General features: G+C 40.3%; 1 protein-coding gene across 15 annotated transcripts in view; it reads left to right on the forward strand.

The window, feature by feature from the left end:
* Nucleotides 1-23054, forward strand: part of foxp1b (forkhead box P1b) — a 241910-nt gene that overhangs the window by 3536 nt on the left and 215320 nt on the right. For 13 of the 15 annotated variants that reach the window (XR_009790041.1, XM_061783862.1, XM_061783858.1 and 10 more), the window contains exon 2: nucleotides 7565-7615. The gene's annotated coding sequence lies outside the window, so the exon portion shown is untranslated. Of the gene's footprint in view, nucleotides 1-6393; nucleotides 6712-7564; nucleotides 7616-23054 lie in introns of those variants that run through there. The other 2 variants (XM_061783853.1, XM_061783854.1) reach the window with 1 other exon arrangement.

A 23054-nucleotide genomic window follows, 5' to 3' on the forward strand; every position in this document is an offset into this window, starting at 1 on the left:
AGCCAAAACCGCTGGCGTTCCATGAGCCCACTCGCGGCTAATGACACAGCCGTTCAACTCTGTCGGCTCACTGTGTGATCCGCACGCTGGCTCACCACAACAATGACCATTTATCGAATCCGGAAAAACTGTCGTATCCATTTTATGTATCGAACGAGAAGATGATATAATAATTATCATAACAGGCATGACTGTGAGTGCGAATGGTTGTTTGTTTCTATGTGCCCTGCGATTGGCTGGCAACCAGTTCAGGGTGTACCCCGCCTCCTGCCCGATGACAGCTGGGATAGGCTCCAGCACGCCCGCGACCCTAGTGAGGAGAAGCGGCTCAGAAAATGGATGGATGGAATATATGTGTATAGCATGCGTAAACCACCATAGCATACCTTGTTGACCTAATGACAAATATTGCTTCGTATGACAACCCAGATAAGTGAATGTTCCATAAAAAAGTAAAACAAAAATATAGAGATGTACCTGTTGGAACGTGCAACCATGAGTCTAATCTTGTCAAAATCAAAGACAAACAAATAGATTGCACCTCAAGGTGGGGGTTCAAGTTCATATTTGAGAGTACGGAAGTATGGCACATGACCAGAGAGAGCCAATCACAAACTTCGGTTTTGGAATGAGGAAGACAAATTTTTTTTTTTTTAGCTTTTGTGGCTATTTTTCAAATATAACTAAAATTGTGATCATGGAAATTTCCACAAGCAACTGTAATTTAATTACACATTCTCTCCCGGTAATGTAATGGATTACAATTACATACATTGACATTTCATGTCACTTCCTGAATGCAACTCACAATTGTTTCAAACCGACTAGTTTACATAATGCACACTGAATATTTAGAGTATCTTTTGTAGCAAGTGTATCACAAACTCACATTAGACATAGCGTTTCCTTTTCAGTGATTGTATATGTTTAGCCATGTAGAGTTGTTTTGTGGAATTATGAATTTGACAGATTTTGAACCCGCACAAGTGAATGAATCACTACCATTGCATTCTTTTTTATTTTATTTTATATTAATATACAATTAGGGTATGCAATCAATTCAAAGTGTGTTAAGAGGAACTACCACTTTAAGACGGTCTGCTGGCAGTTCTCCCTCCTCTTTCGTCTTTGGATTAGTCATTGTCTGAGAGGGGGAAAAACACTTTTTGGTAGAAGAAGGAAAGTAAACAGATTCCAACAAGCGAACCTTGACAACCCAGATTAAGGAGAACATCAGAGATCAAATAGTGCTGATGCTGGGCTGTTGTCATGAGCTGCCGGAGGGAGGTGCTGTACACTATTTGAACTGCCACTGCGGTCAATGTGCTTGCTCGCTTATGCAGAAATGGACTTTCTCAAATTCGATCCACGTTTTAATATACAGGAACTAATTATTTTTTTTTTCTTTCAACTTTTCCAGCCTTGGTGTTTGACTTGGATATCAAACATTCAGCCCTCAGCTGAGTCTGGAACCAAACTTGTTTCTTGCATCTGCTCCGAGAAGTCCATTGTGCTGTTCTCTCTCTAGCCCATTAGCAACTCAAGTTGTCACGGGGACATACAGTGTTGATGAAAAATGACATTGTATTGTTTTTATACATATGGTTGGGTTTCTGGAGTGCCTGCCCACACATCAACTGAAAAATCTTTAGGCCATGTCCACACAGAAACGAGTATGAGTGTGTTTGCAAAGGGTTTCTGTTTTTATTTAAAAACACACAACTTCTCTTTTGGGAGGCCAAATACGAGCATTTTTGTGACCAGATCCCAAATGAATACATTTGAAAATGCTGCCCTTGCATTTTCGCGTGTACAACACTGCAGATGTTTCTTAAGACGATGACACGTTAGTCCCAGTTCTTGCATGACCATGGACTAACACAGCCAACATCAACAAGAAAAATAGTGGATCATCATATCGGATGTTTTTTTTTAATTATTTTTTTTTAAACTTGGCAGTTATCTGGGCTTTCGTTATGACGCAGAAGTCATCATTCCACACTTCTCTTTTCTTCCTCAAGCCCCACCATTGTTGTGACTTTGTTGACATTGCATTTGGCGTTGCTTACGTGCAGAGATTTCCCCATATTTAGTGAATCCTTTTAATGACATTATGGACCGTAGATGTAATTGTACATTGAGAAACGTTGTTCTTAAACTGTTAGACTATTTTCTCACGCAGTTGTTCACAAAGTGGTGAACCTCATCCCATCCTTGCTTGTGAACACCTGAGTCTTTCGGGTATGCTCCTTTTATACCCAATCATGACACCTGTTTCCATTTAAACTGTTCACCTGTGGAATGTTCCAAACAGGTGTATTTTGAGCACTCCACAACTTTACCAGTCTTTTATTTCCCCTGTCCCATCTTTTTTGGAACATGTTGCAGGCATCAAATTCAAAATGAGAAATTATTTGCAAAAACAAAACAAAACAATGATATTCATCGTTTTGAACATTTAGTGTATTGAGTTGAATATAGGTTTTTCAAATCATTGTGTTCTGTTTTTATTTACGGTTTACACAACGTCCCAACTTCATTGAAATTGGTGTTTACTGTATATTTCAACTTTAAAGTACCGTTGAAAATATTTGAAAAACAGAATTGTGCTGTGTAAATCAAAATAAAGGCCGAAGTTAGCTGCCTTCTAGTACATGTTACAAAAATAAAATTATGTCAACTGTATTCCCAGGCCTTGGTAAAGCTTTTTAAAATGAATAAAATGGATGAACAACAAATGATAAAAAAAAGCATTAAGTGCAATCTCAACAAGGATGCAATAGTAATTGGTAACCTGTCAGAACAATATTAACCTCTAAACTGTGAAACATTGCATTCAAGTTTGCAGCAGTGTGGTTTTCACACATAGCCCGACTTAGCAAAACACATAACAACAGCTACCAATCATCTACAATAAAGTGTGCTGTAAATGTGACAAACGACTGTGGTGGCATTAACCATTGCTGCTTTCACTTTTTCTTCTCATTTTAAAGTTGAGGCACAAATCTTCTTCTTCTTCTTCTTTTCCTTTCGGCTCGTCCCGTTAGGGGTTGCCACAGCGCGTCATCCTTTTCCATGAGAGCCTATCTCCTGCATCCTCCTCTCGAGCACCAACTGCCATCATGTCTTCCCTCACGACATCCAGGCACAAATGTATCACTAAAATAAGAGTGGGATGGTAGGACATACTTTGGCTTCGTCTTGATCAGAAATCCAAACCCCTCGTTCTTGAGCACGTTGTATGGTTGTAGGTTTTTTTGTGATGAAGCAGGCGATATAATTGGCAATGTTTAAAGCCCATGCAGAATTAGCTGGTAGTTTGCTGCATTTCTGTAAAGTCCGCTGGTCCAATACTAGCGCTGGCCGCTTTTCAACTTCTTTTAACTGCTCAGGGTCATATCGTGCGAAATGAGCATGGGCATTTGGTGTGTTTCCAAAGTACCTCATTCACATTTTGCACTCCTTGCATACAATCATGGTCATGTCTGGGTCATCTTTTAGTGACGATGGAGCGCCTTAAATCTCATGTTTCTGCCCCATGCTGGTAAGAGACTCCATTGCTCAAGCGCCGCGGCTAACTCACTAACTTCCTTTACGGTGGTCCACAGGTTGAAGTCCCGTTCGTGTGTAGCAGTCAGCGAGGGGCCACAGTGAAATATATACATTTAAAAACTATCGATTTTTGAGGATTGTAAATCAATTTAAAACAATTGAGATTTTATTAAATAGATATTTTTTTTGAGCCCCTAGAAAATACGCCAGCATTGCAGTGTTTTTGTTTGCACACACATTTCTTGAAATGATTCCACATTTACTTAAAACCTTTAAAAATAAATAAATAAATAAATAAAGCTCTGTTTCCGTGTGGATGTGGCGTTACAGCCAGGTAGCTTCATATTTCTGATTTCTACAAGAAGTGAAGTGGTATAATTTTTTAATAGTAATAATATTAATAATAATAATATACAAGAAGAGTTCTCTTCACATTGGCACTGGGCACATAGGAGGTCCAGAGTTTTATTCTCTCTTGTACGTCGTTAATCATCGTTGAGAGGGAAGAACATGATTGAAGTCTCCACTGATCACCATGAGGATGTGCATGACGTGATGGTTGCAAGCCGAAGTTTGAATGTTTAAAAAAGAAAAAAAAAAAAAGCACTTTTCTAACAATTAGTTCGTCCACTGTTGAGTAAGGTGTGATCACGTGAGATTTCTGCCTCGGAGGACTTGTTACCAGACCGGTGGTGGTCTGATTTGTGGTGTTATGTGTTGAAGTTATTGCAGCACACCACACACAATATGACTAAAACTGTTAAATGCCTGATTTTTTAAAATCTTTATTATTGGAGTCTGTCACAGACTAAAAATAATAAAACAAATAATAATAATCTTTTTAGAATTGAAGAATCCTTATCTATGTACCAGGCCTAAAACACACACAGAAGGAATGGTTCAAATGCCCTTCCCCATTTAGTCCTCTCTCTCTCTCACTTTGCTTTACTTTATCGTCGGCTCTCTCTCATCTCTTCTATAAGTCCTCCGAGATGCATTCCTCATGTTGGGGCGAAGTTCCTCATGGTTGTAGCATCATAGACAAACAATATTCTGTACAAAATATATATATATATATATATCATGGCTAAAATGCTGTAATAGTGCAAATTGTTCAGCACAAAGCAAAAAGACTAAAGAGTGGCAAGTTTAAATAAAGCAGAAAGTTAATGGAGCTGTTTTAAATGGGCTAATGAGTCACACAGGCGCACACAACAAGTGCTGATATTCTCTGCTAAAGAATCGCTGCTAAAAACACTAATTAGATAGGGATAGTGAGGTATTTCCAGCCTATATTATCCAGCCGTTTATTTCATGCTGCTGTAAAGTTTAGTAAACCTTTGTCATTCTTATTGTGAAGTGACATCACTGGAAGTAGTCAGGTAAAAAATGTAATGCCTCTGGATAAGCTGTAATATAGATTTGTACGAAGTTTATCAGTTTTAACAGCTGCTACCACCACATAAGTGGATCAGCGTGTGGATAAATGACTGCTTTAGTAACGTATAAATGGGCATCATGTCTTTGATAATGTTCAGCATGATCGACTTCGTGACTGCCACATGTTGTCTGTTTCTTAGTGGCAGTTTTCCTTTATGTGCTACTCGCTTTGATTTAACAGTCTTAAAACAAACATTGTCTGACGCTATACAAACTAGTGTTGCAACAAGTACCGATACCAATACCAAACCGATGTACTCTGAGTCAAAAATAGCATGGTACCAGTTTTTTTTTTATAGTACCGGTATTTAAAAAACAAACAAACAAACACAGAGGAAAAAAAACAGACGCAACAGCGCTCCAATTGTTTTAAAGGCCAGTACACAAAAAGCATCTGCCGACAAGTTATACAAATGCCTTTAAGTGTGGAGGGAGGGTTCCGCGCGCGCGCGTGTGTGTGTGTGTGTGCGCGTGTGCACTACTATGCATGAGCCGGTGGGAGGACCAAATGGCAAACTGCCGAGCTGCTGCAGAGTGCATACTCCACTTTATCATGGAGAAACAAGATGCAAGAAGCATCATTTGGAATTATTCACTACTACTTGCTCTTAGTGGAGTGCTAATCAGTTTGCTCCGAGCATTACCATGCGTAAGCACACGTTAGCATGGGTTAGCATTAGCATGCATTAACACGCGTTAGCAGACCAATCCAGAAATCGGGGAGTTGTAGAAGAATAAAAATCTACCTGAATGCAAAAGGGCAAACCACTTAATATCCAAGTGGAGCAAAGAGGTCCACTGTTTTGAGTGTTGTGACTCTGTACGCAATGAGGAACAGCAAAAGCAGCCACTGAGTGGGTGCAAATGTATACTTTATTACTTAAAGTATTTGCTCACCCATCCAAATAATTGGAATCAGGTATTCCAATCACTTCCATGGCCACAGATGCTCTCAGGAGCTCAGTGAATTCCAGGGTCGAACTGTGATAGGATGTCACCTGTGTAACAAGTCCAGTCGTGATAATTTCTCGGTCCTCAGTCAGAAAAAAGTTGAGTGTCGTTTCCAGGTCAAGGAAGCGATCCTGCCCCAAAGGGAGGAGTTCAAGTATCTCGGGGTCTTCGTCACGAGGAAGGGAAGAATAAAGCGCTAGATCGACAAGTGGATCGGTGCAGCGAATGCAGTGATGCAGACTCTGTATCGGTCTGTGGTGTTGAAGAAGGAGCTGAGCCGAAAGGTGAAGCTCTCAATTTACCGGTTGATCTATGTTCAGTCCCTCACCTATGGTCAAGACCTGTGGGTCGTGATCGCAGATACAAGCGGCCAAAATTAGTTTCCTCCATAGTGGGTCCAGGTTCTCCCTTAGAGATCGGATGAGAAGCTCAGTCATCCGGGAGGGGCTCAAAGTCGAGCCGCTGCTCCTCCGCATAGAGAGGAGCCAGATGAGGTGGCTCGGGCATCTGGTTCGGATGCTACACGGACGTTTCCCTGGTGAGAGAGGAGGCCCCATGGACGACCCAGGACACGCTGGAGAGACTGTTTCCCGGCTGGCCTGGGAACGCCTTGGGGATCCCCCTGGAAGAGTTGGACGAAGTGGCTGGGTAGAGGGAAGTCTGGGCTTCCCTGCTTCAGCTGCTGCCTCTGCGACCCGACGTCGGAGCGACCCGACCTCGGAAAAGCAGAAGAAGATGGATGGATGGATATACTGCAATAACCAAGAGGTTGTTTATTAATGGGAAGAGATGGGTTTGCACCATGTATTTTTTTCTTATAAAAGGATAGCAGTTGAGTAAGGCTCTGTAACCAATCATGAATGACTTTGCAAATGTTATTTAATGTTTGGTAGTGCAGGGCTACAGTCAGTTAAACCAAAGACTTGAATAAGTGAGATGATGCCTAAGGGTTCACATATTTTAATCCACACGGGGGCTCAACCATATGCTTGAAACTGTGTACTGCTTTTAAGTGAAAAGTTAGGACTTGTCACTTTTAGCTGTCTGGTCTAGATATCAATCATCCATGTGTAAAATGCATGTGTGATGTGGAAAGTCTATTAATAATAGTGTGGTGTTGCAATTATATAATTCGCTTAGTCAAATATTTTATATTACAAATTTACAAACAAAAAATTGTTTTATGCCCTATCGTGAGAGCTGATGTCATATTTAGACTTTTTGGCGAGGCTACAGCAAGCTGGATTGACACTTCAGGTCGAAGTGACCAATTCCGATTTAGTGCCTGTATCAGATTTTTATATGGTCTACGTTCACTGCACCACATCCAAAGACGTCAAATTGCTTTATGCTGTCAGGACCCATATCCTAATTGTACCTCTTAGAAGCAAAAAAATCGGTATTGTCATTTGAACCATGTGGTGTAAATCAAGCCTTAGTACGAGACAGTAGGCAGACTGGACTGTGTCTGTCAATTATCTTGGGACACAACTGGATTTGATAAAGCCTGCTTCTCGCTACTGTGTACTTGTTTGTATAGAACCTCCTTATTGAAAGAAAAGAAAACAAGTGCTTTTCATCTTTAATGTGTAATTCATGTTTCCTCTGTGTGTCATTCTAGGGCAGCCAGGATATGAAGTGAAGTATGCTGCTTGGGGACCAGTTTGATGCTGTAAGTAAATTTTAAACTTGCACAAGCCTTTGCATCATTGCCTTTTAGTTTTCGTGCTTATGGAAACACTCCAACCTGGACTTCATGAAATATACCCAACCGAAAGTCCACAGAATGGTTTGCCTAACCTGCGCATGGTGAACAACACTACTAGAGTTACATTGCCCTTTTTTCTCCATTATATTGAACGAGGCCTCTCTCTAGTGGATCTGAAAGAGAACTGGGCTGTCTTTCAAATGATTATATGATGTGATGTGTCGAGCAAAGTAGAAAGACTCACTTTTCTGTTTGTTTTTGGACGACTCACTTGAATTCATTCAAAAAAGACTATAGATTTATGTGAAAACAAGTGCAGTAGTGCGAATAGTCGAGCTAGCTCACCGGAAAGGGATTGACATCCGTTTTCTGGACATATGTTGATTGAAGGAAGTTATTTTAAACATGAAGCTATATGTTAAGAGGGCAGCAGAGTTGTCTGCCCTGCAACGTAGGTAACACAACTCATATGTTTAGCCATCTGAGAAAAACGGCAAAACACTGGACAATGAACATGTGATCCCCTCGTGCAATTATTTCTCCAAAGTGGCATGAAATACACTGCATGAGCAATGACTGCGCTCAGGCCAGACTGCAGTCGAAAAGCACGATTGTTCATACTAAGCATTACGGTAACACACCAGCAACGTGTGTGCCAACTTCAAAATAAAAGCCTAAAATGGCATTGCTGTCCTATGTATTAAAATATGAGGCATTTATTTTTCACTATATTGACGGGGATTTTCAAATGAAAAGTCGGTGCTTGTAGTCTATTGTTATTGCCTTTTACTGAATGCATAAACTGCATTTGCTCCCATTAAGTTGCAGTTTGTGATTGCACTCTGCAATAGTATGTTTATTCAGTTAACCCATAGTAAATTTGAATCTGGGTAAAAAATTAAAATTAATAATCGTGATTACAATATTGATCAAAATAATCCTGATAATTTTTTTTTGCCATAATCGTGCAGCCCTGCGAGATAAGCTGTTTGCCAAGCTAACGTAAAATGTTCAGTAATGAAAAATCCCTACGTGCTTAGGTGTACAGTACACTTTTAAAATAACTGTCTGTAACTGCGTTACAGCGGAGAGCAACCTGAACAGCAAATTAGCAGGTAAATAAATGTCTAGGGAGAAAATAATACAACAGTTACTGTGCACATGAAGCACACGCAACCTAAACCGGAATTAGTTAGTGTACGTCAGCCAGCCAACAATGTTATTTGCGTTCATTTGCACTATTTGGCACCATACAGATCTTTTGAGAGCTACACAATGCGGTTTCTAAATCACATTATTATTATTTGAATCTATTTAGCTTTGCTAACAGACTTTGTTTCCTGTGCACCGGTGACCACCAACACAATTTTTCCCCCATTTTGTCCTTATAATACTGACGGCTCGCTCCACTCTTGTTGTTGTCGCGATGCTAACGAGTGTATCCAGTCACATTTGAGTTGACAAGATAAAGCTCAATGATCGTAAAAAACGGGATGCGGAATACAAGATTTTATTGCAGTAGTCTGACAGTGCAATCGTGAAAGAGCAAATTTGTCTTGTAGTCTGATCCGTGGCATTACGTGTTGCCTGTCTCCGACGTGTTGTCTGTCCCATACCGCCAAGGTTTTTTTTTTTTTTTTAATAAATAACTTCTTTGGCCGTCAGATATTTACAGTACTACGTGAAAAGACACGCGGCAAGGCTAAAAATAAACTAACTCTCGATTCAAATATATTGTGCATGCGGCGACGCGGAGTAAATGTCTTTTGCGGAGCCAATCAATGACGCCATTGATCGGATCGGCGAATTATGACATTAAAGCCAATCAGCCGATCAGCATAAAATGCTAACTATCGGCCAATATAGATCAGACCAATCAAATCGGTGTAAAGTCTATCAGAAACACTACCATTTTAATTTTTACACTGAAGTTTATATATATGATATATACCGTTACTGTGAAGGGTTTCCATTTATACCATGATATTAATTTTAGGCCATATTGCCCAGACCTCAGTCTCCGTATGATGCGTTTGTAAATGTTACTGTGCACAGTGAATATTGGACTGAAGCTTGATTCGAAAAAAACCACTAATTGAATCAAAAACGCAATATCACTCAGAAAAATTGCAATTCAATTTTTTCATAAAATTGTTCAGACCTACTGACATAGGTAATTTTATATCCTGATAACGATAGATATCCTGATGTAGTATTTTTCCTTAAATAATATCAAATTAATGGAAATTGTATCTGGTCTTTTCTCCTTTTATTTGAAAAACACATTTTATGGAGAAAACAATAAAATCAATACAAGATTAATAAAACTACAATAAAACACAAATCCAGTGGAAACATTATGTCAAAATATCTGGTACTAACACCAGTTTTCAATGAATGTACACTGTTGTTGTGTACATTGTAATGTAGTATAATGTATAACGTTGTATATGTACATGCTCTTCTACCAGTACGTAAAGGAATATTTGCGGGTGATGTAAACATTGTACTGCAAAGTAGTAGTGTTACTGCAGTTACATTAACCTTCATTTATCGTTCATACAGTGCTAGTATAGCGTCCGAGGTGAAGGACATTGCATAACAGTTACTGTAATTTCTCGTGTATAATGCAATATATATATAATTTCCCCCCCCAAAATTGTCAAAAGTCAATAGTGCGCATTATACGTGGGTATAGGGGCAAATGGAAAAAAACATTCACATTTTATAAATGTATGCCGCCATCTAGTGGTTATGAAAAAACTGTACACTTTCATTCCAAAATGCCACCGCCACCTTGTGGTTATAAAAAAGGTGTAGCATACACTTTCATTCCAATATTACAGGGGTACGTATAACTGCATATATGTACAGTTGTGCTCATAAATTTACATACCCTGGCAGAATTTGTGAAATATTGTTTTTTTCTTGGATTGAGCATAAATCGATCAGTCTTGCCTTGAGAATGAAGCAAAAGGATGACATAATAGAAAGTTCATTGCTGTTGTGAAGAAAGGGGGGAGGGGGTATTACCTTTTTGCGGAACAAAATATTCCGCAGCCAGGAATCTATACACAATCATTAATTCATGGCACAAAAAACATTCATACACACACACACGATTCCATTTCGATTCATGGAAGAGGCGATTGCTGTTGCGTTACCGTCTCAGGCACTACATTAACAATGGAGCTAAGCCAATACCCCAACCATCAAAATAATATCAACGATAGAGGGTTATGTTGTACGGTATACGTATCACACTTTGTTATTATATCATAATAAGACATAGCAATGACCTGCAGTATGGACTGCACCTACATTTTAAGTGCTATGATTTATTTATTATAATTTTTTTTTTTTTTAGCTGAATTCATTCACTCCATGTACTTTAGAATCACGCATGGGGAAGTGGCGGCCTGTGAGTTGATGTGTATACAATATGAATCAAGTCCAACTTTTAAATCAAGTTGACCATAGGTAATTTTAGATCATGGAGTGTGACGGACGGGGAAGGAACAAAAAATGTTTGTTATTTCCAAAATAAACCAAAACGTCTTAGCTAATACAACTTTTACTACTGAAACTGCTAGTACTTAAACTTGTAGAAGATATTGCTATTCATAGTTACATGTATGTATTGAAGACCATCGTTAGATGACTCAAGGTGCCTATTACATGGTCACAAATGATATAAAAGCACATGGTTCATGTAGAAATATGAATCTTCAAAAGGTTGTCTTTTTCAAATTGCAAATTGCTATTATATTAGAGACTTTTCTGCTCCTTTTCATTTGGGATGTTTTATCAATTTTATTATTTAAATTATCTGTATTTTCTTTTAAACTAAATAAATTGAAAACAACTAAAACTGAAAGAAGTGGAGAATTGAGCTAGAACTATTTAGGAAAATAATTAACTGAAGGGTTGCCTAAAAAGCAACTCATGACAAATCTAGCAACTTTTTCCTGTGTTAATGAACATGTTTAAACACTCTGATCTGAAAGCATGTCTCGTTATCATTACACCTCTCAACGAGCAGCGGGCAGCACCTGTGAGCCCCTCTACCATTTTTAGGTGCAGGAGTTGTCCACCACTCCAGGTCAAGACCGCAAATGAATCGCACTTGCATGAAGGTGCTGCTGTCTTATTTTGCCTAAATAAAAAAAATACAACTAAACTAAAAATACTTCTATTGATATAAAAAGTAACTCTGCAAGAGTGTTTCTTTTGGGTGATAAAGAAAGAGGTTTGGAATTGCAGCATTTATTAATAAAAACGTTTCAGTTTTGTAGTCACTTTTTTGCCTCTCCAATTCTGTTATTCCTAATCTCCAGCAGAGTCCATCATAATTACAGTACATGCAGATGTCACATCATGCAAATTAGATGATGTCAATTAATGAGTTCTGCTTACCTTTATGACAGATCACAGCTACTTGACGTGATATAGAGTTTGCAACACTGCTAAGGACCAAAATACATCTTATTATATACAGTAATAGCATATCACACCGGTTCCCCAGATACATTGTCTTTTTTGGCATTGATCGAGCTTCCTTCAGCATTATGATTTTTCAGTCATTGTGTTTTGTCCATTATTTTGCCTTTGATTTCATTGTACAATAAGGTTGCAACTGGGAAATGACCAGTTCACGTCTTGATCATTCAGTTACTAAGTTCAATTGGTGAAGGAATGATTATGGTATCATGCGACGTGCTTCCTTTTTGTTTCAAAGTTTTCTTTCAGTAACGTGGATGCTTGACTCAACAGGAGGACCCTATGTCAAGTTTGAGTCTTAGATTTATTATTGTTTTTGTATTGAGAAATTTGCAATAATGCTAATACAGCTGTATTATTATAATTTTTCTTTTTTATATGATGTGTGTGGAAGTAGGCGGCACGGTGACCGACTGGTTAGAGCGTCAGCCTCACAGTTCTGAGGACCCGGGTTCAATCCCCGGCCCCGCCTGTGTGGAGTTTGCATGTTCTCCCCGTGCCTGCGTGGGGTTTCTCCGGGCACTCCGGTTTCCTCCCACATCCCAAAAACATGCATTAATTGGAGACTCTAAATTGCCCGTAGGCATGACTGTGAGTGCGAATGGTTGTTTGTTTCTATGTGCCCTGCGATTGGCTGGGAGCCAGTTCAGGGTGAACCCCGCCTCCTGCCCGATGACAGCTGGGATAGGCTCCAGCACGCCCGCGACCCTAGTGAGGAGAAGCGGCTCAGAAAATGGATGGATGGATGTGTGTGGAAGTGTTCACTTCCAATGGTACAGTTGCTCCCAATGGTACAGTTGCTGCAATGGGGGACAGATCGTTTTTTTCCTCTTACACTATATTTGAGCTATGTTGTGTAAAAAAAAAAAAAATTAAATTAAATATAACTTAAGTGATCAGTCTATAGGATGACTAAATCATTATTAAATCAGTGGCAAAGTACAGAAACTGACAAGTACTAATTCCCAGTTGCCATAGACACCAAAGCCTCATAAAATAAGGTAGCAGTAGCTATTAAAGTATCTTATCCCTGACTTCTTGTCTGTCTACCCAGTTGGCAATCCCAGGCGTATGAGAAACATAGCATGGCAGGGCCATTCCATTGCCATTTCTGGTTGGAAAGTTGGAGTTATTTGATCACATCTTCTGGATGCATCACTCTGGCTAAGCCTGCTACTCCTTGAGTGATAAACCATCAGCGTACTCGGATTTGAGCCGGCAACTCCGTGGCTGGAGGAGGGATGAATGAAGCAATGCTATTTTTTTTGACAGGCTGTTACTGCTTTACTGCCTGTTTTTTTTTTTTTGTTTTGTTACTTTTGTCTTGTCTTTGAAGATCAAACTAGTGAGTTTCAGTGTGCTTGTCTACAACTGCCTAAATCACAATTTGAGGTGTATTCAAAACTACAACAGTTAAAACTTCACTTGTGATTACTGTTACTACCCCTATCAGTACATTAAACATCAATGTGAACCCCCGTTATGAAAGGGAGCTCCTAATTGACTGGTTGTTGCTTGTTTATTTGATATATATTTACAAGCTGGGCAGTAATTGGAAGGTAGTAATTACCCTAGGTGCAATGCTGTGCAGAGCTGAGGCGCTACCATGCTGATGAGGCTGGGGCACAGATAAAAGTTTGCAGGTTCTTATAATCTAGCATGCTGCTTGATAGCAGAAGGGGAAATTGCTAATTGGCCCATTGTCCCTGATAGAATGTCATTGTTTACTATTATGGTGTCGAATATGAGGATCAAACACAAGTACTTTTGTAGTTGCACTTTTTTTTTTGACCGTTAACTGTGTTCCTCCGAAGAGAGCTGAATCATTTAATGAAAATTGAACAAATGTACTGTAGGTGGGTGTTACTATTTCACAGAGAATGACCTAAACTAAAACTAATTATTCCTTTATGGAGAGGTGCTTGAATAACAAATTACTACTGGAGTTGCCCTCCTGGGTTTACGACAGTGAAGTCATACTTGTTGTGTAAGCTATTCATGGAAGAGGACAGTATCTTCTGACCCTTAATGATTCAGTTGACCTGAGACTGGGAAAGTAGTAGTGCCATTTGATTTACTTTGTCTCTCAGTTTCATTTTCAGACAAGCTGTCTGTTTCTCAGAGACCTCTCCTGCTTTCTAATTGCCTCTCTCCAAAAGAAGTGTAGACCTAATACTCGAAATGTTGTTATTTGGTAGCTTGCGCTCCCAGTAGAGCTTCAGACATTGTTTGCCTCTAATGCCTAAGCTCCTTAGAGGGAGTTTGTTTTTGCTCTCAAGGTTGTAAATGGGGTGGGGTGCCATTCCCAAACCACTGTTGAAGGCGAGCCGTCTCGCTACTGCAGTGGGGTGAGATGCAGTTTCATTTCCATCAAACAGCTCAAAACAAGCATAGCATATTGTACCGATGGAAATTGAGGAATACATCACTAAAATCCTCATTTTACGTCACATTTGGCAATGCGAGACCGGATATTTTGGACCCTGAGCTAAAAGCAGCGAGGTTGGACAACAACTGCGACGCTCCAGTTTTGGCTAGCCACTACCATGATGACGGTTTCCATAATTCATTGCGACATGCCTATTTGAATTATTGCAGTAATTAAGCGTTAGTAAAGTGTTGTTGTTCATGTGTGTTTATGTAACCAATAGTTCGTTGAATGTGTCTTATTTAACTGTCAGATTTATGGTTGATTTATGGTCCACTATGTCATTATCAAACCATGACTGAAGGTTTTGTGTAATATAGTGACCTCCCAGTCAATTCAACTAAATAGTCAGCAAAACTCCATAAGGCTTTGCTTGTTAATAGGAAATATATTTTTTTGTTACAAAATAGCATACATGTATGCGGAGCATCTTTTTTCGTCCATTTTATATTGTTGAGAAAAGTGTTTCAGTCCGAAACCGAAAATGCACATTTGGGCCATTTTCGGCCAAAACATTCCGGTGGCAGAAATTTCAGTGCATCGCTAATATATACAGAATTCGCATTTCCCGCTCACCACCTCGCCAATGGCTAATTGAAACAAGAAGTGGCGAAGCGATGCTGGTAAATCAAAATTGCCTATGTCAAAACTCAAAAACCTTTCCTGATAAAAGTTAGTGAGCACGCTCATTCTGCTGTTTGTGAACGGTGTTAATGGTTCAGTTTTTTCCCTCGCTTCATAAAATACTTCAATCTGCTGTCCAGCTGCTGCTAGCTAAACTGTCAGGCTCACTGGCCTTCCAGTTGCAGAGAGCGGCTCATCGGGGAAGACAAGACCTGATGCCGCTTGGCGCTGAATTGAAGCATGCATATTTATTACCGCGTTGTACGTTTGAGGTCTCGACTGTCAGTGTGACCTGCAATTCAAATCAGTTCTTGCAGGTAGTGAGCTGCCTCCTTCATCAATGCACGACCCGCTAATCCCACTTTTGGTTCTCATGCCGAATTAAAACCAGGGCCTTAGACTCTTACTCTTACTCTCTATACAGACTCTTTCCAAAAAATTGGAATAGCATGGAAAAGTTTATTTGCGTAGGTCCATTCAAAAAGTTAAACTTTCATAGATTATAGATTCAGGGCCCACAATTTAAACAATTTGAAGTATTTATTTGTTTATTTTTACATAATTTGGGCTTCCAGCCCATAAAACCCATAAAATCAGAAATTAAAAAAAATTAATACTGTGAAGAAATCAACATTCTCATTTTTTTGTGGAAAAAAAAGAAAGAAATTAGGGTCACATCAAAATATGGTACATTCAAACAATAATCCATAGATTCTCAAGGTTGTGTCGGCCGCACCGCAGCTCCACCCGCTCCATTTCCTGTCGATACGCAGAGTCGTCACTGTCTTTGATGAGGCCGATGACTGTGGTGTCGTTTGCAAACTTCAGGAGTTTGACAGCCGGGTGTGATGAGGTGCAGTCGTTCGTGTAGAGAGAGAAGAGCAGCAGAGAGTGGACACATCCTTGGGACGCCCCGGTGCTGGTGGTGCGTTCAGATGAGGTGGTGTCCCCCAGCCCCTGTTGTGTCCTGCCCGTCAGGAAGCTATAGATCCACTGGCAGGTGGCAGGCGAGACACTGAGCTGAAGCAGCTTGGAGGAGAGGAGTTTGGAGATGATGGTGTTGAACGCAGAGCTGAAGTCCATGAACAGGATCCTCTTGTAGGTCCCCGTGCCGTCAAGGTGTTCTAGGATGAAGTGCAGTCCCATGTTGACTGCGTGATCCACAGACCTGTTTGCAAAATGCATGGGGTCCAGCAGGGGACCTGTGACGCTCTCGAGATGGTCCAGCACGAGGCGTTCAAAGGACTTCATGACCACAGATATCAGGGCGACAGGACTGTAGTCATTCAGACCCGAGATTGCACGTTTCTTGGGGACTGAGATGATGGTAGAGCGTTTGAAACAGGATGGTACCTGCACAGTTCCAGAGATCTATTGAAAATCTTTGTGAAGACTGGAGCGAGCTAGTCCGCGCAGACTTTGAGGCAGGATGGGAACACTAGATCTGGGCCTGCCGCTTTGTTGATCTTTTGTTGCTTGAAGATGCGTCTCACATCCTGTTCGTGGATGGTCAACGCAGAAGTCAGCGGTGTGATGGTGGTCAGTGGTGCAGCTTGGTGGGTGTGGGATGTGAAAGTGTGCTTTTCAAATCTGCAATCGAAGGTCTTCAAGTCGTCGGCTAGGGGGGATGGTCGCTTGTAATTTGTTAGCAATTGTAATCTTTGCCAGACTGATTTAGAGTCGTTAGCGGTAAACAGTTTTTCTAGCTTTACTGCATAATTTCTCCTTGCAATGTTAATTTCTGTAGTCAGCTGGTTTCTAGCGTAATTATACAGGCCTCTATCCCCACTTCGATATGCGTCCTCTTTAGCCTGGCAAAGTTGCTTAAGTTTGGTAGTGAACCACAGCTTGTTGTTATTGAACGTGCGCAATGATTTTGTTGGTACACACACCTCTTCACAGAAACTGATAGTGTTCGTCCGTATATTCATCCAGGCTGGCAGTTGAATTTTCAAAGACATTCCAGTCTGTGCAGTCTAAACAGCTTTGAAGTTCTGTCTTTGGTTCATTGGTCCACTTCTTCACTGTTTTCACCGCAGGCTTCGCCCATTTAAGTTTTTGCCTATATGTCGGTATTAAGTGATTTAAACAGTGATCAGACAAGGCCAGAGCTGCACGGGGATAGCACGGTATGTGTTATTTAGCGTAGCGTAGCATAGCATTGGTCTATAATGTTATTTTCCCTGGTAGGACCGTCGATGTGCTGCTTGTACAGTATTTAGGCTGTTTGTGGTTGTTTAGCTACATTAAAGTCCCCAAGAGTAATGAGGGGTGTGTCTGGGTGCTTTTTTAAAAATTTCATTTACTTGTTCAGTGAGCGTTAGCAGTGCGACGTACATGTTGGCTTGAGGAGGAATGTAAACACCCGCAAGTATGAAAGATGCGAATTCGGCGACACGGCGAGGAGAATACAGTTCAAAAACAGCGACTCCAAGTCCGGGCTGCAGTGTGTGCTGAGCTCTGTGATGTCAGTACACCATTTTTCATTGATATAGAAGCATATCCCGCCGCCTTTTGATTTCCCCGATAACTCCGTGACGCGGTCTGCACGGTGAAGTTGGAAGCATTACAGCGCCCTCGGGAACGCGTTCACAAAGCCATGTCTCCGTCAAGGACAAAGTGGAGGAACATCCAAAGTCTTTACTGGTCTTTGTGAGAAGATGAAGCTCGTCCATTTTGTTGGGTAGGGGCCGTCGATTCACCTCGCGGCAATCAGAATTCTCTCTTACGGAGCTTCACCAGCACTCTGGCACGCTTTCCTCGCTGTCGCCTTCGGCTTCGGCTTCGTGCGGTGTACACCGTGGCCGCCGCACCGGTGAGTAACACGAAGAAAAGAACTGAGCGAATTTGCGAAAGTTGGTCAAAGAAAGTCCGGGGTAGACTCCCTCATGTTGAGCAAGTCTTCCTTCCCTTGTGTGTTTTGTATTATACAAGGGTAAAAAAAACAAAAAACTACTGTTCTTCGCAATCCTAAATGACATTCAACTTTTAAGATTCAAAAAAATTTGAAAATTCAAATCAGTACTGCCAACAGATGTGACATTGTAATGTGTATTATTGGGACTAAATTATGTTTTTTTTGTAACCAGGATTGAGGGAGCATGTTTGCTTGCTAAATGTAGCTAACGCTAGCTGCAAACGAATTACCTTAGTCTTCGTCGGACTTCGTCAGTCTTCGTCGGAGGAAGCTCGGGATGAAGCTTGGCTGCTCGAGGCTATCTTGAGGGAGTTCACTCAACTGACGATTCCGGATCCCATCTATTCAAATCCTGGTCGGCAGACGATCAGCTTGCAAGCGGCCGAGAGCATCTCGCCTTATGTATGCATTTTGGGCTGGCCGATAGGTTTGCAACAAAGCAATCGTCTCGGAGTGTTATCCTTTATTTCCCCGCGTGATCTCGGGCGTCATTCCTATCAGTCGCAGGAATATTTTTCGTGCCTTGCCGCAATACATTTCTAGTACTGAAAGCTTTTTTAAAATTATTTTTAAAATTTTGTCTTCTCTCTTTTCTGCCATTATGTTTGCACTATACATTATCTTCTCATTGTCTCTTGCACCCCGCTCCCTCCTCCTTCATCCTCTTCTTCCTCTAAGAGAGGGACGTTGACCTCAAGGCATTGTTGCCCTCTACAGGGTGCCATTCCTCATTGCAGTTATCCAGAGGCTTGACGATCACACACAAACGATCACACCCAACTCTGTTAAAAAACGCCATTGACGTCTTTAAACGGCATTGGCAGGGAATAGATGGATTCTTAATGACATCTTTAGACCTCATTGGCAGGGAATGAGTGAAACATTAAAGCGGGCAAACTATGCAAAAATATAAGATTTTGAAAAGTGCGCCTAAACCTTTTCACGGCACTCTATGGTGCCTAAGACTAATAAAACATTCCTTTATTTCGACAGATAATAAGTAACAAATAGGACGTATGTCTACAAACGGACATAAGTTCATCCAATGAGGTCGGTGGGTCATGGAAAGAAAAAAAAAAAAGAAAGCACTTCTGAGTGTCTACTGACAATTATTACTGGGCACAAATCTGCAGAGATACATTATCAGTGACAGAAAACAGTAATTTACAGCTAATCCAGTTCAAAGTACTGCATAGATCACACATTACGCAATTTGGTATGCATAAAATGGGTTATTCAAAATCAAACATATCCACTCATTGCACTAAAAATGCTCCAGACACTTATTTTCATGCTCCTTTGCATTGTACGCCTATACGCTTCTGGTCTCTAGTTACACAGAATCTCTCCTCAGTTTTGAACTGTAGGATTCTAATATCTCCTCATCTTTCTCTATTGGGTGATTTAAAAGGTATAGATCTTCCAAATAGACATGCTCAACCAATACTTGGTATTCATTCACCCAAGTGGCAAACGATAAAGGACAGGCTGATGACTTGAATACCTTCTACTGCAGATTGTAAAATGACACTTTGACACTGGATTTTGTTTGTGGTCAGCTCTGCGTTCATCCCAAAACTCCAGCTCAGCGTCTTGCCTGCCATCTCCCAGTGGATTTACAGCTTCCTGACGGGCAGGACACAGCAGGTGAGGCTGGGGGACACCACCTCATCCACATACATCATCAGGATCTTGGACTCCTAAGGATGTGTCCTCTCTCTGGTACTCTTCTCTCTCCACACGAGTGACTGCACCGACTGTCAAACTCTTGAAGTTTGCAGAAGAAACCACAGTCATCGGCCTCATCAAAGACGGTGACTAGTCTGCTTATCGACAGGAAGTAGAGCGGTTGGAGCTTTGGTGCGGCCGACAACCAGAAGCTGAACACGCTTAAGACTATAGAGATGATTGCGGACTTCAGGAAACATTCTTTGCCAAAGCTGCCCCTCACACTGTCCAACTGCCGTGTCAACCGTCGAGACCTTCAAGTTCCTGGCAACTAGTCCCTGAGGACCTGATGTGGGAGACCAACATCAACTGCATCCTCAAAAAGACCCAACAGAGGATGTACTTCTGAGACAGTTTTCCACTGCAGTCATTGAATCGGTTCTGTGTTCATCCATCACAGTCTGGTTTGGTGCTGCCGCCAAGAAGGACAAAATCAGACTGCAACGTAAAGACTGCCGAAAAGATTATCCGTACCCACCTACCAACTCTTGAGGACTTGCACGCTGCCAGAACTAAGACAAGAGCATGCAAAATCCACTTGGACACACCACATCCTTGACACCACCTATTCCAGCTCCTTCCCTCAGGTAGGCCCTATAGAACAATGCAAACTAAAACCAGCAGACATTCCAACAGCTTCTCCCCTCTTGCCATCAGCCACTTAAACAGTTAATTTAGAATTGAATTGTAACGTGCTGCCAATTTTTCACATCTCTGTTGGGACACTGTTTTATCACGCTGCACTATTTTCATACTGTTGTTGATTATTATTGACCACTTTTGTGTTTGGGAACTCTCTGCACCATTTGCACAATTGTCACTAAACCCCAGATTCTTGCACTATTAGTCATTTTAAATTGTTGTAAATTGCTTTAGGACTGCATCTTTCCACAATGCTATTATATCAGCATCAGCACACTAGTGGTACACTTGCGTTGCTCAGTGACTCTCCATACTTGTTTTTTTTATGTCCTAAATGTTTATTTTTGTCATAGTGGCTTTTGTTGTCATACTACAGTGGCTCCTATTACCGGAGGCAAATTCCTTGTGTCTTGTAACATACTTGGCCAATAAAGCTGATTCTGATTCTAATTTGTATTTATTTATATATTTTGTACATAATGTTCTTGTAGTGTATACAATTCAGACTTATTTAAACATTTGGTAAATTAAGTGTTATCTGGACTTGACCCCTTGAAAATTAGTAGCATGATTAGATAATGTACATTTTGTATTTGTGTTTTTTACTTCTTAAATCTGAATCAAATGCATGAGGTCAATAGTGAGAATGTTTTGTTACTAGATTTACAGAGAGGTTACAGGCACGCATAAGAATGTTGTTGTGGCAGCTGAAACTGAGGAAACAGACAATGTCGTGACAGAGGATGACAATATTTGTAAGCAGCTTTTGTATAGTACACATTTTTATGTTTTTGTGTGGTTGGTCCGTAGTCTATTGTAAAGCTGTTTGACCTCAACATTTAGTTTTAAAATTGTTTTAAATAATTTATTTCTTTAAGATCATAGGGATGTTTACCCAACAACCATTTTGTGCACTTTTCTGCACTGCCAATCTGAAATATTGTCCTGTTTTTGAATAAAGGGATAGAAATTATTTTTTTTAAAACCGATTCATCGAATAATTGAAAAAAAAAATTGACAGATTAAACGATTAAAATAATTGTTTGTTGTAGCGCTACGTGGATATAAAACACATTGTACATTACACTACATTACAGTGTACCCAACAACAATGTAAATTTTTTAAAACTGGTTATATTACCAGATAATTATTAGTTATTTGTCTACTGGATATTTTTGTTTCATGGTATTTCTTTTATTTCATTAAATATTTTATACATACATTTTTAATTATTTAATTAAAATGTTTTTATCAATACATTGAGAATTTTTAAAAAAAATTGCTATTGTTTTAATGTAATTTTAAGGAACACTACTTTATTGGGATGTATTTTGTTATCGGGATATAAAATCTTGTCCATCTCGCACAGCACTTTACCAACATTATTTTGGCTTTCACACCATCCTTTCATGGGTGGAGGTACAATATCGCGCTCTCTCCAATAATTAAGCCCATCTCCAGCCACAGAAGGTCAACAACTGAATCTTCGACTCTGACGATTAAGGAATAATGCAGAAAACGAAATGACCTTGTCTTAATAAAATTGTATTCAAATTACCATGCAGCTAATGGAAATTGGGGCAAAATGTGTTCATTGATATACTACAGTAATTGCGTTCTTAGATGGTAAATTGGCTTTCACTTTTATAGCGCTTTTCTACCTTCAAGGTAGTCAAATTGCTTGAACACTGTGTTGTCATTCACTTGCTGATGACGCAGCATCAGGAGCAACTTGGGGTTCAGTATCTTGAACAAGGACACTTTGACATGATCACAAGGGCTGAAGATCGAACCCACAACCTTTGGGTTGGGAAACAGCCACTCTACTAGCCGAGCCAACTACAGCGGCTGAAATAAGTCACTTTTTTTCTCACTAAATATACTTCCAAAGGTGCTATTGACCTGAAGATTTCACCAGATGTTGGAAACAACCCAAGTAATCCATATATCCAAAGAAACTTGAATAAGGTCAGAAATGAGGTTGTGTGTAAAAATGTGAAATGACACATGGAAAAAGTATTGAACGCAGAAAGGGAGGTGCAAACGAATATCAGCTGGTTCAGTCCTAATTGATGGCCTACAAAAAGGTCTCATTGCCAAGATGTGAGTCAAGACACATCTCATGATGAGTAAGAGCAGAGAGCTGTCTCAAGACCATTGCAAACTAATTGTTGCAAAACAACGATGGCATTGATTACAGACGCATATCTAAGCTTCTGGATGTTCCGGTAAGCATGGTTGGGGCCATAATACGTAAGTGGAAAGCCATTTATACCACACTAGATTTGCCTCAATCAGGTGCTCCTCGCAAGATTTGTGACAGAGGAGTGCAAAGAATAATCAGAGGAGTTGTCCGAGAGCCAAGGACCACCTGTGGTCTTTATACAGGAGGCGTCTTGAAGCTGTCATTGCAAACAAAGGCTTTTGTACAAACTATTAAATAAATACCAGTTGGTGTGTTCAATACATTTTCCCTGTGTCATTTAACATTATTACACACAACTTAATTTCTGATTTTATATGTTCTACTTTCTTTGTATGTCTGGATTACTTGGGTTGTTCC

Source organism: Phyllopteryx taeniolatus, chromosome 9 (assembly GCF_024500385.1).
Source record: "Phyllopteryx taeniolatus isolate TA_2022b chromosome 9, UOR_Ptae_1.2, whole genome shotgun sequence".
Taxonomy (NCBI): domain Eukaryota; kingdom Metazoa; phylum Chordata; class Actinopteri; order Syngnathiformes; family Syngnathidae; genus Phyllopteryx; species Phyllopteryx taeniolatus.